At 41.1% G+C, this 16,464-nt stretch overlaps 1 protein-coding gene across 10 annotated transcripts in view; it reads right to left on the bottom strand.

Annotated features, from left to right (window-relative positions):
* Positions 1–16,464, bottom strand: part of SIPA1L1 (signal induced proliferation associated 1 like 1) — a 380,227-nt gene that overhangs the window by 288,978 nt on the left and 74,785 nt on the right. For all 10 annotated transcript variants that reach the window (XM_047795415.1, XM_047795405.1, XM_047795408.1 and 7 more), the window contains one exon: positions 832–898. The gene's annotated coding sequence lies outside the window, so the exon portion shown is untranslated. The remainder of the gene's footprint in view (positions 1–831; positions 899–16,464) is intronic.

The raw sequence follows: 16,464 nt of genomic DNA, 5'->3' as shown, positions 1-16,464 counted from the left end.
TCTGCTTCTGACAAAGCAGCAGATAAGAAAAATCCCAAACTCTTTGTTTCAGCATCTGGCTGAGAGGAAGGTTAAGTACAAAGTAACAAAACCAAAGAAACCTACACAACCCCAAACCACTAATTTTATCTGAATTTAGAAGTTCAGCATATTACAGCATTTTCAGCCTATAGAAAGGTCACTTTCAATCAAATTAAGCTATTTTTTTAAATGCTTTCTCAATGAGAGCACCCTTTTACAACTGAGTAAAATGTTTGAGAAATGTCCACGAAAACACTGAGAAAGACCCAGTACAGAACTGGGTCTCTCCCCAGCAGTAAGCAAAGGCAATCATGAAATTAACAGTAAACGTCAATCAAACAGATCATCCAGCCATCCCTCAACTTTTCAGGGTAGCCTTGGTATTCCAAACTAGTAGGACTGCTTTAGGGTACCAAGATTCTTATTTAGAACATGGGTTGCTGGGGTACAATCTCCCGTGAGATTGTAAGAAACAAATACAGCATTTTCTGCATTGTCTGCAACGCAAGGAAAATAGACACATGTAACAAAAATGTTATTAAGTTGCCAGAAAAATAAACTGTTTAATCTATAAAGATGAGAGTGCTGAATCCAGAAATCAATGACTAAAAACCACACAGGCATCTCCCCTCTTCCCTGCTTCTGCCTCTCGGCAGTAAAACAACAAACGGGGGAAAAACAAAACAAAACAAAAAAAACAGTGGAGAAAAATATAGAATCTACATTTAAGTGGCAGGTCTCCTAAGAATGAACCTGTGAGTAGCATTCCCTCCCCCCAACCTGGCTTTTGTGACTAATCTACCAACTCACCAGATTCCACTTCAAAGTTGGGAGTAAATCTTGCTTCGGAGTCCGATGTGAGGTATTCTCGCAAAACCTAGAGTAAAATAATCATGCGCTTTAGTACGAAAAAGATTATTTCTGAATGCTCAAAACATACAACTGTACCTCATAGTACTGGGATGCGGGGATCAGAGCTACCAATCAGCTCCTTATTGTGAAATGTCATACTTTACCTTTAAAAGCCTCTTTAACCTGTAATCTCTTTCTGTGCAGTTTAACACATTTAAATTTAAGCCAACCAATAGCCACTCCCACTTAAACAACAAATTGTTAACCTGGCTATCCAGGCTCTAGGCAGACTGCCAATCCAGGCCTCATCCCATGTTATCTGATCAGGAAGTCTAGGGAGAAACCCAGACCCCGTATGAATAAGAAGCACCCCTCATAAGATATTTCTGATGTGGCTGATTCACCACCTGCCTACAGGAACTACTGGTCCAACCAGTGGTTCTCAAGAGGGAGCAATTCTGTACCCCAGGAAACTTTTTTGGGTGTCACAACAGAGGAAATGGACCACTACCAGAATTTAATGAGTAGAAGCTAGAGATGCAAATATCTTGCAAGGCACAGAACAGGACCAAGAATTATCCAGCCCAAAATGTCAATAGTGCTGAGATTGAGAAAGCCTGCTCCAAAGCAACCAAACATGCTCACTATTTAGAAATTCTTCCATTCTTACACTGGTCATTTCGAATAAGTTATAAACCCTGCTATACTCATAATATATTTCCTGGGACTACAGGCTTATGCTTCGTTAAAGGAACACACGCATACGCCGGATACTAAAACTTGCGGTACATGTACCGACATCTAAAACTATGAAAACGAGTCAGACTATACATGTCCAAAAGAGCTCCCAAGAAATCAGCTGTTTAATGTTTGCTGAGGTGAAGCACTATTTCAAACTGGGCTAATTCCCAAACCCTGTTCCCAAACGTATAAAAGGGAAGCGAAGAAGAATCAGAAGAACCAGAACTCAGTTTCACTCTTAGATATTCCCAGGCCCTGGAGAGGACAGGAGGCAAGGTTCCTCTGCCCAGCCTGCCGGTCTGGGTATCAGGACTCCCACCTTTCATTCAGCCAAATATAAACTACTTCAAAACTTACATTAACTGCCTTCAAAACAAGACTCCCTGAGGGCCCACGGTGCATGTCCCCAGACTATTACACAGAGCTCCAGAAGACCCTGCAATAGGTCTTCCCTACCTACTCTAATCAAACATCCTAAACTGCAGGGGGCGCGGGGGGGGGTGTTATAAAGAATATTCTGAGCGTCAGGTAACCCGGACAATAATAATTGCCTTTTTTACATGATTGGCCTGCAAGATGCATCCACAGAAGGGGTAAAGAAACCTGTAGTACTCAAAAGATATTCTTTGTTTTGTTCATTAATAACCTATTACATAATATAAACAAGACATACCTGACAGCTGATTTGTACTAGTAATCCATTTAGGTACATGAATAAACATGCAAATGTTAAACTCAAGGGAAAGGATGTCATTTATAAACACACTTAGAAAGATTCCATCAGAATTACTCCATTTCAACTGGGCAACATTTCCATGATGTGGCATGCAGGCTTATAATCTAATTATAGTCAGATTTCTTCCTCTGAATCTCCAGTGCCATAAAGGAACCATGCAAATCAAACTCACCCACAGTCACCCCAGGCAGCAAGCACCGGGATAGTTGGTGGGTGGACTGGTATTCCTATTTCAAAGCACCACAGGGTAGGTAGGGTTCAGAAGTCCAGGTAGAATCTGTGGCAGAGGCAGGGTTCTAATCTGGACCTCCAACCCAGCTTGCGTGACCTTTGCACAAGCCAAACCATTAGGAAGCTTTGCTAAATGACATGTTTTTCAATGGTAAGGTTCACATACATTCTAGATTCAAGATGCCTGGTAACTCGGTGTAGAGGCCATCACAACTCCACTACGGAAAGAAGACAACTGGGGAAGGCAGCCTCAGACTAAAGCAGAAAGGGAATGACAAAGACAAACTTCTCAATATCCCTCAATGGCTCTGGCTTCATGGAACAAAATAATTTGGGGGCCTTTCTTCCTTTCTGCAAGGAGGAAAGGAAAGCACCCCAAAATAAATAAGAAATGCACACTACTATATACAAAATATATAACCAACAATGACCTACTATATAGCACAGGGAATTATACTTAATATCTTGTAATAACCTCTAATGGAAAAGAATTGGAAAAAAAGAAAAAAAAAACCCACACCTATATATAGCTAAATCACTTTGCTGTACACCTAAACCTAACTTTACATTGTAAATTACAGGATTTCAATTTTAAAAATCCAAAAAAAAAAAAGGAAAGAAGCTAAATAAAATAAAATTCACTTGGGACTCATTTTAAAAAAAACCAATAGGAAGATTCAGAAAATTAGTTTACAATATGAAATTTAGGCCCTACCTCCTTTTTTCAGATTAAAATCGGCCTTCAAATAAAAATTCATAATTAAATTTCAAAACATAAACATTTTTTTTCCTCTCTCTCTCAGCAGTAAAATATATTCTGTTCCAAAAAAGAAAGCTTGCTCAATTTCCTGTCAAAAGCAATCCAGAGAAGGCCACCTACACTGTAAAAGCAGCAAGAGATCAAAAAAAAAAAAAATGCTGAAGAAAAGCCTAGATGTGTGGGAGTGTTCTAAGTGCAATGTAACTACCACACTGGGTTCTAAAAGCTTTTTCTCCTCGATCATTCTGAGAAATACGAAAATTAGTGTCACTGCTAAAGAGAAATTTGTCCTCCAACCTATCTAAGGAAAACAAGCCTGTGATGCACCTTAGTTTCACCAAAGAAAGAAAGGGGTGGGATGGGGGAGCCATTCAAGGACTTAACCTATGATTTGGGGGACCAAGGGGAAAGGGCATATTCTACCCAAGAGACAACTTACATGTAATGATCTCAGAGAGAGAAGGCTGCTCCGACGATTAACCTCTCCCCATAGCTCCTTATACCCATCCCAAGCCACACCAATTTTTAAATTAGGGCCAGCTTGGTCCTAACATGTTTACTCCTAAACCTTTGGGGGCTAACCAATCAGACACATAATCATGAAATGCCTAGACTGTGGGTTAGCAGAGCATCGAATGTGCCACTCTGTCTATCGGATTCCCCTTACCCTGCTTATGCTCTCTGAAAACTAAATTCTAAGACAGCAATCAACCAGCCTAATACTTTTTTACTAAAAGCCTTCTGAAACATGGTCAATACTAAGGGAGACAAAGCATGGGTTAAAAAAAAGAAAGATAGCTTAAACAGCTCACTGGAGAACTGAGGGGAAAAGAATAGCACACACAAAGCAAGTTAAAATTAAATACAGTTATCACTGAATTCTAACACAGTAAAGTGCCATGTTGCTGTAAACCATACTTTGCCTCCGAAGAAGGAGTCTGTCACAAAAGCAAAATATAAGTGAAGAGAAATAAACATAATGAACAGGAAAAGAATGCAGTAAGGAGATGATGGTAACTATTTGAAAGTCAGCACGCCAAAAGGCAAATCAAGATATATAACAGGAAGCCACATGGGAAGGACAGTTAGTTGCCAGACAAGATAACACAAGAAAGCAAACCCCTTAAACCTCACAAATGATTTCTTGGAAAAGCTAACAATTTCGAAAAAGTCAGCTCATAGGAAGGGTTTTTTTTGTTTGTTTTCTTTAAAAATCTTAGACCTAAAAAAAAAAAAAAAGCTGCAAGACTAGAACCACCAAGTTTATTTCCCTGAACCACTTGAGCGTGAGTAGCCAACAGGATGGCTTATCACCCCTATAGGATTTAGGGAGTCATTTCTATAAACAAGGGCATACTCCTCCCAAACTATAATAATTATGACCATGAACACCCAGAACCTGACACTGGCATGGTCATCTAATCCACAGACCAGGTCTGACTTTCTCCAATGATCTCAATGGCATCCGTTTTAGTAAAAGGATCCAATCCAGGACCTCACAATGCACGGAGTTTTCCTCTCTCATTAGTCTCTTTCAGAATTCCTCAGACTGTCCTTGAGCATCATGACCTTGATAATTTCGAAGATTCTGGACCAGTGTATAGATCTATTCCGTAACTGGGGTTTGTCTGATACTCCCTGACAATCGGATTCAAGTTAGGGCTTTCCAGCAGGAACACAAAGAAGACGTCCTCCCTCTCGTACCTTGTGAGGAGCTACTTCCATTTTTCATTTCCTGCCTGGTACTGTGACCTTAACATCACCACTGGTGATTAAGGTGGTATCCGCCAGGTAAAGGGACTCTTTTCCTCTTGGTAATTAATAAGTAGTTGGTGAGGTGATCCTTCCTAAAAATATCCTATTTCTCAACAAACTTTCAACCAATACTTTACGTTCACTGATAATTATTGGCCAGATTTATTCTTCTATGACAGCTACCAAAAAGTGACTTTTTTCAGTCTGATAATTCCAACCATTTTAGTGGGGGGTGGGGGGGGGAGAACGGTATTTAAAACCCAAGATGTGGGTGTGCATATTACAAATGGATCATCACTGTCCCTGGATCATCTTAGTGAAGAGAAGCACACACATATGTGCACACCCTTCCTTCCTCCCTTCGTTCCTTCCTTTGTTCCTTCTTTTCCTTCCTCCCTTCCTCTCTCCTTCCCTCCCTCCCCCCTTCCTCTCATCCATCTGTGTACATCAAAAACCATGAGTTCATGCAAATACCCTGAATTCCAATCCAACAGTGCAAGATTCACTCTAGCTTTCACCTTTTCCTTCCTATAATAACCGTAAATCTGGTTCCCATTTACTCTACTAACTTCCTTACTGGATTAATCCCCCCTTGTCACACAACGCTACCTCTGACCCAGTATCAGAAAAAGCCTGCTCTCTCTAAAAGACCAGTAAGACGGAAGCCTAGATAGACAAAAACATCTTAGATAAAAACCACTCCACGCCAGCCAAACACCACAGAGAAAACTGCAACCCCACATCCACACTCACCAGCAAAGGCCGAGTAGAAAGCCACCAGAGTTCTACACTCACCTGGCAGAGAGGAAGCACTCTTATTAGAGACATACACAGAGCAGGAGAGCCCAAGGAGGCACAATTAAAAATAGACAGTAGGCCCTTCTCATCCTTGAGGGACACGTGCCAAGACCCCCAGCAGATCCCCAAATCCACAGATAGCATGAAACCTGATACAGGCACACCTTGGAGATCCTGCAGGTTCAGTTCCAAACCACTGCAATATAGCAATTCACACAACTTTTCTGGTTTCCCGTTGTGTATAAAAGTCATGTTTACATTATACCGTAGTCTATTTAGTATGTAATAACATTACGTCTAAAAAAACAATGCACATTCCTTAACTGAAAAATACTTTATGGTTAAAAAATGCGAACCACCATCTGAGCTTTCAGGGACTCATAATCTTTTTGCTGGTGGGGGGCTTGAAATATTTTGAGAATTACCAAAATGTGATACAAAGACACAATGTGGGTGAATGCCCGACATGGGGTTGCCACAAACCTTCAATTTGTAAAAAAACAAAACATCTGCAAAACGCCGTAAAATAAGGTATGCCTGTATATTCCATGTTTTTTCATATACATTCACACCTATAATGAAGTTTTTTTTAATAAATTAGGAACAGTAATTAACAACTAATAATAAAATAGAACTGTAATAATGCACTGCAATAAGTTATGTGACTGCAATCTCTCACTCTCTCAAAATATCAAATTTAATGCCTTTTCCATCTTAACCAAGCACGTATCAGGCACCGCAGCCGTAACTTTTGCAGTTTGAGGTGTGACAGCAAAATGAGCACCGATTTCATTTTTCTTCTTCACAATTTCATGGCTAGAAGGTTCATTCTAACCATGGACCTTAGCAACCTCAGCATAGGGGTTTTTTTGCCTTTGCTTATTGAGACAAGAACTTTCACTTTTTCATTTAAAGAAAGCACTCTGCAGGAGTCCCGGTTGTGGCACAGCAGAAACTAATCCAACTAGGAACCATGAGCTTGCGGGTTTGATCCCTGGCCTTGCTCAATGGGTTAAGGATCTGGCGTTGCCATGAGCTGTGGTGTGGGTTGCAGACGAAGCTCGGATCTGATGTTGCTGTGGCTGTGGTGTAGGCCGGCAGCTGTAGCTCCAACTGGACCCCTAGCCTGGGAACCTCCATATGTCACGGTGCGGCCCGAAGGAAGGAAGGAAGAAAAGAAAGAAACAAGAAACGAAATTCTGCAGCTTCTCTTTGGCACGTCTGAATTGCATTACCATTCTTGTGCTCTGGGGCCATGAATAAAAAAAGTAACTTGTTCATTAGAACACAAGCACTGTGCAGAGACACCTGATTTGATGACTGGCTACAAAGTGATTAACAAACAGAAAGAAATCCTGGTCGAAGAGATGGTTCACATCCCAGACAGGATGGCAAGATTTCATTACTCATAACAGCATACAATTTAAAACTCATGAACTGTTTATTTCTGGAATTTTCCATGTAATGTTTTCGGACCATAGTCAACCACAAAAAGAGAAACCTCAGATGGTGGGGGTGGGGGGGCTACTCTATTGTTTACTGATACACTCATTATAAAAAGCAGGGGAGTGCGGAACATAAAATTCAGGACGGCGGTCGCTTCCAGAGGGCGGCACGAGGAGGAGACCTTAGAGGGACACCCAGCAGCTTCTAAATACTGACCCTGTTCCAGTTCTTAGTGAGAACCCACAAGTGCTGAGCACAAGTTCCCGGACAGACAGGGCTGTGCCTCACCAGACCACACGGGGGTCACTAGCAGAGTCTCAACTTTACATTTCAAACTTGAGGCCTAAACTGGTTAAGCATGTTTCCTGGGGTCACGCAAACCCTGGTCTGACTTAAATCCTCTTTCTACTGTGCCCTCCACTGTTCCTCAAACAGGAAAGAAGACGGGCAGAAGTGGAGTTAGGACTTGGCGGGTAAGTGCCTCTGAACCACTTCTAGAATGATCTTCAGGAATATGGACGAGTCTAGGCCCAAAACCAGTGGGTCAAAATCTTCCCAAAGGGGGATGGGGGTAGAGGCACCAACCTGGGCCATCCTTTAGATTTCCGCTTCAAGAGCAGGCATGAATGATCCTTTAGGGAGAGTGTCTATCATATTCCACAGGTTACAAATTTTGGTTCAATTCAGTTACCTAATAAAATCTCCCCTCGGAGGGCCCTGGTACACTCTTATTACTAATTGTTGTTTGGTTTTGTTTAGAAATCAGAGGATTAGAGAGAAGACTACTAACCCATTCATTAAATTCCAACCACAGCCTAACTATGATGCAGCAATAAACGCGTGCATGGCATGAAATGTGAAATTAGCGATACGGTGTCAGGCCCTTTTGAAGATGTCCTACAATGGGATAGGAAGGCAGAATAACACCACCACTCTATAGGAAAGATGGGAACATCCTAGGAACCTTAGACACCACGCTACTACCTGGGTGGGCTTTAAAACTGCCAAAACCCCCAAAGATGGATCTACATGGGAGGGAAAGGGGAAGGGGAGGGGACAGGAGGAAAGAAAAAGAGAGGAAAGTGTATTTATCTTCTCAAAAAAAAAAATAATAATAATCGCATTCTAACTTCATTTCTGGTAGAAATACCTCCAGAGTCTATTCAAGTCATTAATAACAACACACATCACCTGGTAAAGTCTTGTGACCAGCTCCAGTGATTCTGTGATCTTAGTTCATGCTTTCTACGTTTACCTTTAAAATGGAGTATTTCCACTTCAGACGTCCAGGAGGTAGAGTATAAACTGAATCAGAAATAATTGTAAGCCTAGCCTCTCCCCGCTGACGGCCCCCTCCAAAAAAAAAAAAATTCACTAAGTTCTACCTTCCCTCTCCATCAACACCTTAGTTCCCAAGAGGGAAAATCTGGACCTAGACCACAGACCAAAGAAAATTCTACGGAACAAAAGAAATAAGAGGACATGTGCAAGATGGTACAAAGATAACTCAAAACATTCAAGATAAGTATGTGTGTGCTTATACTGTAGCCTAAAACTGTCTACAATACATAAAAGAAATGTAAAATCATCCTGTAAATAAAATAAGCACCTGAAAAGCATATACACAAGAATAAATCTCACTAGATAAAAAGGGAAGGCATTTAACAGAACTCCTCAGGGCCGAGGCTTTTTTTTTTTAAGCTTTTTAGTTACTTTCTTTATGAAAAGTGCTGCTGAATTAGTAAGACAAGAAGTTATCCTGAAGGAATTTCTCAATGAAGATGATAAATGGAATAAATTAATCCACAGGCACTTGCTTCTTTCATTCTATTGTATTAAGCTTACATGATCACAAGAGGAACATTAATTATCCTTGAGAATTAAGGGAGAACAGCCTAGCTTTAAAGGAAATTTTAAATCTAAAAAAAAAAAATTTTAAATGTATTACTCTGAGTTCTCATTGTGGCTCAGCAGTAACAAACCTGACTAGTATCCATGAGGATGTGGGTTCAATCCCTGGCATTGCTCACTGGGTTAAGGATCCAGCATTGCCATGAGCTGTGGTGTAGGTTGCAGACATGGCTTGGATTCCATGTTGCTGTGGCTGTGGTGCAGCTGTAGCTCCAATTCAACCACTAGCCAGAGAACTTCCTTATGCCACAGGTACCGCCCTAAAAAGCAAAAAAAGAGAAAAGAGAAAAAAAAAAGTATTACTCTGCAACATCAAAAAAGGGAAAACCAGAGTTCCCACTGTGGCTCAGCAGGTTAAGAACCTGACATTGTCTCCATGAGGATATGGGTTGGATCCCTGGCCTTGTTCAGCAGGTTAAGGACCCAGTGTTGCCGCAAGCTGCAGCATAGGTTGGGGATATGGTTTGGAACTGGTGTTGCTGTGTGTGTGTGTCGTAGGCTGGCAGCTGCAGTTCCATTTAAACTCCTAGCCCAGATACTTCCATATGCCTCGGGTATGGCTGTAAAATGAAAAAAAAAAAAAGGGAGGGGGAAATCTTGAAACACATGAAAAGAGTTTCATTGTAAACTCCCAGGTAATGAATTTTAAGTAAAAATCAATATGGCTATTTGAAAAATAAATCCTCCCAAGCTAATCTAATTTACTGTGAATGAGACAACCCACTTATCAAGGGACTGTAGGACTTGCATTTCTTAACGTGAATGGATTTGACAACTCACGAAGACACACAAAAAAGTGTTCTTCCCAGAAAAGTAAACAGTACATATCAGTGGTTCTTTGATCTCAAGTTGTACAAAACGACTTCTTATTCTTCCTTTCCCTGTAATTCTAAGTGTAAAAGTTCTACATAGACGGAGTCGAGCAAACAAAGTGACTGGAAAAAAGGCTACAGGGTGCTGACAAGAGAAATAAGTCCTGTTCCAGGCCTATCGCCGTCATCTTGAGGCAGCTCCATCTCAGTTAACATCGCCTTTATCTGTTCATTCAAAACCTAGGATTCATTCTCCATTCCCTCTTTCCCGCCCTATACCCATTCTGTCAAGACTGATAAATTCCACTCCCGAAGGACACCTTGACTCCTCACTCCTCTCCACCTCCACAGTCACCACCCTGGTCCCAGCCTCTGTTATCTCTTAACTAGACAGCTGCCTCAGATTCCTCATTCATCGCCTTTCTACCCAGGGTCATTTCCCACACAGTGGTCACACTGACTTTTTAAAAAGTTAAACTACCTATTAACCAATGGCTTTTCATGTCTTGAGATGCCAAGAAATGTAAAGGATGTAAGAGTTTATCCCAATTTCAAGCGAACAAGTTAGCCAGCCCCAGTTGTTTGGATGCTGGCAGAAGACATGAGATTCTTGGGTCAGACACAAAGGACTTCATTACTCATGGCAACAGAAACAGCCAGAGTATCAGCAATTTGGGGTGCCAGTCCCTAAGTCCCAATTCCCACTATGTAACACAAAGAAGGCCAGACGACACCTGCACAATAGAGGATTGTGTTACCAGAGAGTAACCCTGAGCTTAATGAACCCAAGGCTTTTAGGACGGGCAACAGGCCCATCTGACCTTTTCCCCAGAAGGAGACATCGTCTTTCGTACACTAGACAAGAGTTTGCCTAACCTTCACTCTGGGAGGAAACACTCCCTGTAGTTTCCAACGCTGCCAACTACACACATCATCCCTGAAAAAAAGGCTGTGCAGAAACATAGGGAACATGGGAAGTTGTCTCCTAACACTGGAATGAAAATCAAATTTCTCAGCGTGGACTTGTAGTCCCTTAACTGACCCCTTTCTCTCTGACCGCATGTGGAACCCCTGTCTCCCAGGTTACTATGCTCCAGCTCCACTGGCCATCTCTGGTGTCCCCTTAAACAAGCCAAGCCCTTTGCTGCCTCAGGGTCTTTGCTTGTGCTGGTCCTTTTATCTGAAACATTCTTTCCTTGGCTTAGATGTCACTTCCTCAGAAAGACCTTCCTTCATCAATCTATCCATATACAACCCTATGCTCACTGTTTATTTCCTTTTGATCACTTTGCTCACTCACTCATTCATTCAATAAACATTTAGCAATCACCTGCTGTGCTAATCATTATTATTATAGGCACAATAATTACCTCATCTACTTGTTTATTTATTGACCAGCAGTCCCTGTAGAAACCTTGTCTTTACATTTATCCTCAAAGACCTAGAACTTTAAATCTTACCCTCAATAAAACTGTTGAATAAATGGGAAAAGAGTAGAGCACTCACAAAAAGCAGAGAACAAGGAGCTGAAAGTCCTAAAGTCAAACCCCAGGGTCATCATTTAATGACACATGAGCAGTTCTATTAAGTTTCCTGTGAAATGAAGAAAATCCCTCTCCTACCTAAATTGCAAGATTACTCTTGAGGATCAAATGATGGAATCTATTTGGAAGCTCTTACAATGCTAAAGACAACTTAAAACAAGTAATGAATTGACAGATGATAGTAATGAGATAATTATTCATTCAATACGAATATCCTAGGCCTCTACTATGAGGCTGACCCTATTACATAAATTTACAATAAAAATGTATAATTTAAAATGAAATTAGAAAATGTTTTATTCTTTCATAAACTTGAAGGGGAGTCATTTTACCCCATTCAAATACCCTATGGGCACGTCTTAAAAAATTTTCAGATAAAAGGTGAGTCACTTTTAGCTGTTTCTGATCTCAGAATAGTATAAGAATGTTTTTTCAGTTACTGAAGTGATTTTTAAGCAAACAACTTGAATGCCAATTTAGAAAAATTTCAACTGTATTTACACCCCTGAATGTAAATCTCCAAAACAGGAATTTTTAGCCTTCTCACAAATTTAGGAATTTACTAATTTTGTCTCCTTTTACTGACTTCATCTGAAACCAAACCCAGTCTCTGCACTGCCACATGGGTGTGTGTGTGTGTGTGTGTGTGTGCGCGCGCGCGCGAGCGCGCACGCGCGTCCTCAGACACGCAATGAAGGAAAAGCTTCATCTTAGATTAAGAACAGCTTCAGAATCATCCCACCAGGTGGCCGACAAAGAAAAAATGCTGAGGTGTGAGTAGAGGATAGGCAACTTACTGCAGATTAGGGACAGTCAAAGCAGACAGCACACAGCTGGCAGGAGTCCACCAGGAACTCATCTTCTGTGATCTCACAATAAAATTACCTGAAATTAATTTAAAAGGGTATTGCTCCCATGATATAAAATGATAAAGACGGGAGTCTATGTAACATTCATCAGAAAGGAGAGAAAGCGGAATGCAAGAGCTGTACGACTAAGACTCCTCTTAGGTAACATTTTTCAAGTTCAGTGTACGCCTACATCAACACCTAACACCAGGTACACTGTGCTCGTCAGAGGAGGAGTGACATGAATTGGTGCTTCCAAAAATGAAAATCAGGAAGAAAACATGAACATGAGGAAAAAAAGGACAAGGGAAGGCTCTCTGGAGCCAAGAAAGACATCCAGGTTAAGAGGGATGGAGACAGATGATCCACAACATAACACAGGAGAAACGTTAATAGAGGCACGTATGTCTATGTATGTATGTAAGCGCGTGCACACACACATGTACAGACGTAAACACACGCACACAATTATTCTCAGCAGCTTTTCATTACACATGTGAAGGTCTCTCCTAAAATGCCTCCTTACATGGTGTATATTTTATATTTGATTGATTGATTGCTTTTTAGAGCCGCACCCGCGTAGTGCGGCGGTTCCCAGGCGAGGGGTCAAATCGGAGCTACAGCTGCCGGCCTACACCACAGCCTCAACAACGCAGGACCCAAGCTGCATCTGCGACCTACACATGGTGTATATTTTAAAGATGGTTCCCTATCCCTCCTATTCCAAATCTGGGGCGAAGGAGACAGCAGCAGTGACCAAACTATTCAGGCAGGCCTCATTAACCACAAACACTCTCACAACAGGAAGTACAAATCCAATCTAGGGCATCCAGAAGCTCCTTCCTTACTACTGACTGAAAGAGCCAGCATCTAAACCAGTCTTACAATTAAGCAACATCCCTTATAAATAATAAGGACAGTCACTAGCCGAAAACCTACCATATACCAGGCACATTAAACTCTCTCGCTCATGTGACCGATCTCACGATCCAGGAAGAGGTGGTTATTATTATCCCCATTTTACAAAGAACACAACCACTGAAGGTTTAAATCTCACCCAAGATTAAGTCCCGTGGCCAAGGTCACACAGCAAACTGAATAATAGAACAAGCAAGAATCCAAACCCAAGTCTCCTGGATACAAAGCTTGTGTTTCTACTACTGTATATGACGTAACACCCACCTTATAGTATATGGGGTAATTATAATTTAGGAACTGTTTATAAATTACTAGCTTATTGTTCACAGTATTACATGGAAATTCCACATTATAAACTATGACCTATGTTAAAATGTGTATCTTATAAATATTTTTTCAGGGAAAAAAACTGGAAAAATACTGCAAAAAAATTATATTTATAAGTGACAGGATCACTGGTGAATCTTTTTGCTTTCTATGTTTTTAGTTTTTCCTTAATTATGATACATGACTTACAAAAAGTTAAGTACACACCAAAAAGCTACATTTTAGTACAGCCATTCTTCCCTCTGTTCTCTGGAACCAATCAAAACTAAATTTTGATGATAAAACATGACACAAGTTTAAGAGACCCTCAGAGTTGAATGAAAGGTGAACAACAACGAAAATAAGCCGCAGCATTCAAATCCCACAGAAATGTGGTAGCACTAAGGAAACGTAGACAGTCTTGTGATTTTTGTCTTACACTTATCACAAACAAATAAGTCAAAGAGAGGGGTGGTCAAAATTTCGCAACTTGGAGGAAACGCTTAGAAAAAAATTACCAAAACCAACCAAAATCATTTCAACGAACTCAAGGAGAAAAACACCCTTGGAAACCATGGTACAAAGTCTTTGTGGGAAAAAAGTCGGTTTTGGTGACTGTCCAGGCATTTTAGCAGATTAACAATTAATTTGAAGAAATTACTTAGTGGCTCTGAAATGTTGTTTAAGCCAAGCAACTAATCAGAATGTGAATGCCCACATGAGCCAAGTTTACTTGGCAAAGCATGAATTCAGAAAAACTGCCGTGTGATAGAATAAAAAAATGAAAAATTCCTTATATAATGATGTCAGAGGAGTCATTCCCTGAGATGGTTGGTGCGTGTGCCTTGAATCCATTCCTAAGATGAAAATGAGCACACTTCCAGAACACACAGTCCTAATCCCCCACAGGAAAGCACAGGCTCAAGACACCTTACAAAATGTGCCACCTACACCAGAAAAGTCACTTTGGGTATTACAGAGACAAGAAGATCTCTATTAATGGCAAGCATGTGGCCTAAAAAAAAAAATTCTTTAGAAAAATGGGTAAATGGGTTCTTAAGTTTCCTCTCAGTGAAAGAACCAGAATCCACATGTGTATGTTTGAATCCCGGGGTAAAGGCACTAAGTGAAACTGCTGCCATATTCGGCAAACAGATGGGGTGAACAATGCAACTAGATAATCAACCGCCCCTCTCCCCTCCACAGAACTTAAGAAACACTCAGTTAATAATGAAACAAGCTAGAAAGAGGGAGTTCAGAGCTGAGAGGGGCTTGAACACACATCAAGGAACTTGTTATGAATATCACGGAGCAGTTAGACCTAAATGATAAAGAACATTTCAAATTGTTTCCTTAATCTCAAAAATGAGTGTTTTATTTGCCACTGCCTCAACTAAAACTGAGAACCATCTGTACACACTCACCAGCCAAGCAAGTCAGATTTCAACTGAGATGTGATTATTTGCTGTATTTAAGAACAAGTATCAGGAGTTCCCGTCGTGGCACAGTGGTTAACGAATCCGACTAGGAACCATGAGGTTGCGGGTTCGGTCCCTGCCCTTGCTCAGTGGGTTAACGATCCAGCGTTGCCGTGAGCTGTGGTGTATGTTGCAGATGCGGCTCGGATCCCATGTTGCTGGGGCTCTGGCGTAGGCCAGTGGCTACAGTTCCGATTCGACCCCTAACCTGGGAACCTCCATATGCCGCGGGAGCGGCCCAAAGAAATAGCAAAAAAAAAAAAAAAAGAACAAGTATCGGAGTTCCCATTTTGGATCTCTGGGTTGAGAACCCAACGTAGTCTCCATTGCCACAAGCCGCTGCATAGGTTGCAGCTGCAGCTCCAATTTGACCCCTAGCCACTGGTGCAGCCATAAAAAGGAAAAAAAGAAAAAAAAAAGAAAATGAAGGAAGGAGGAAGTATTTATTGGAGCTCCTTTGTGGCTCAGCAGGTTGAGGATCCAGCATTGTTACTGCTCTGGCTCTGGTTACAGCTGTAGTGCAGGTTTGATCCCTGGCCTGGAAACTTCCACATGTAAATAAACAAGTGTTTACTTTAATCAAACACAGCTTGACACTGGTTGGGTGTAAGGCTCTGGGCAAAAAAAGCTGTAGTATACCAAAGATCACAATGGCGAAGACTTCCCTTTCAAAAAATTTTGCAAACCTAATTCATGAGGAAGGATATTCAAGAAACAAACAAAAACATCAATAACACAAACCATCAAAGTATTGATAGGTACAATTTCAAGGACATAAAACTCAGAAGATCAACTCAATGGGATGAAGGAAAAACAAATTAAGTTGCCAATGAACAAAGAGGCGGCAAATGAAAAGCAATTAGGGGAGGACATAGAATAAGGACAGAAAAGACTGCTGTGCACATGGTATTTGAGTAAACAGAGAGAATAAACAAAGAAAACACATTTTAAATACCAAACATACAGAGAAATAAACTCCAAAAGGACACATGGTGGAAGATCCCTTGTGGCTCAGTGGGTTAAGAATCCCGCATTGTCACTGCAACGGCTCAGGTTCCTTGCCCTTTGAAAGGGAGGGAGCCAGAGGTCTATTCCAACATCTTTTCCGTCATCTATAAGCATGTGTGAGATAATTCATCACGTGATTAGAGATGACCATCGAATCTCATCGTCTGAACCATGTCAGCTACCAGCACATGGCATGCCATTCAGAGTTACTGTTACAGAGGGAATATTTACTTTCAAATCAGAGAAGCATTCAGATGAAACCTGAAGGACTTGTAATCCCATCTGGCAGCTGAATTATA

This window comes from Phacochoerus africanus, chromosome 9, assembly GCF_016906955.1.
Source record: "Phacochoerus africanus isolate WHEZ1 chromosome 9, ROS_Pafr_v1, whole genome shotgun sequence".
In the NCBI taxonomy this organism is placed as follows: Eukaryota; Metazoa; Chordata; class Mammalia; order Artiodactyla; family Suidae; genus Phacochoerus; species Phacochoerus africanus.
This window is presented reverse-complemented; position numbering and strand designations above follow the sequence as displayed.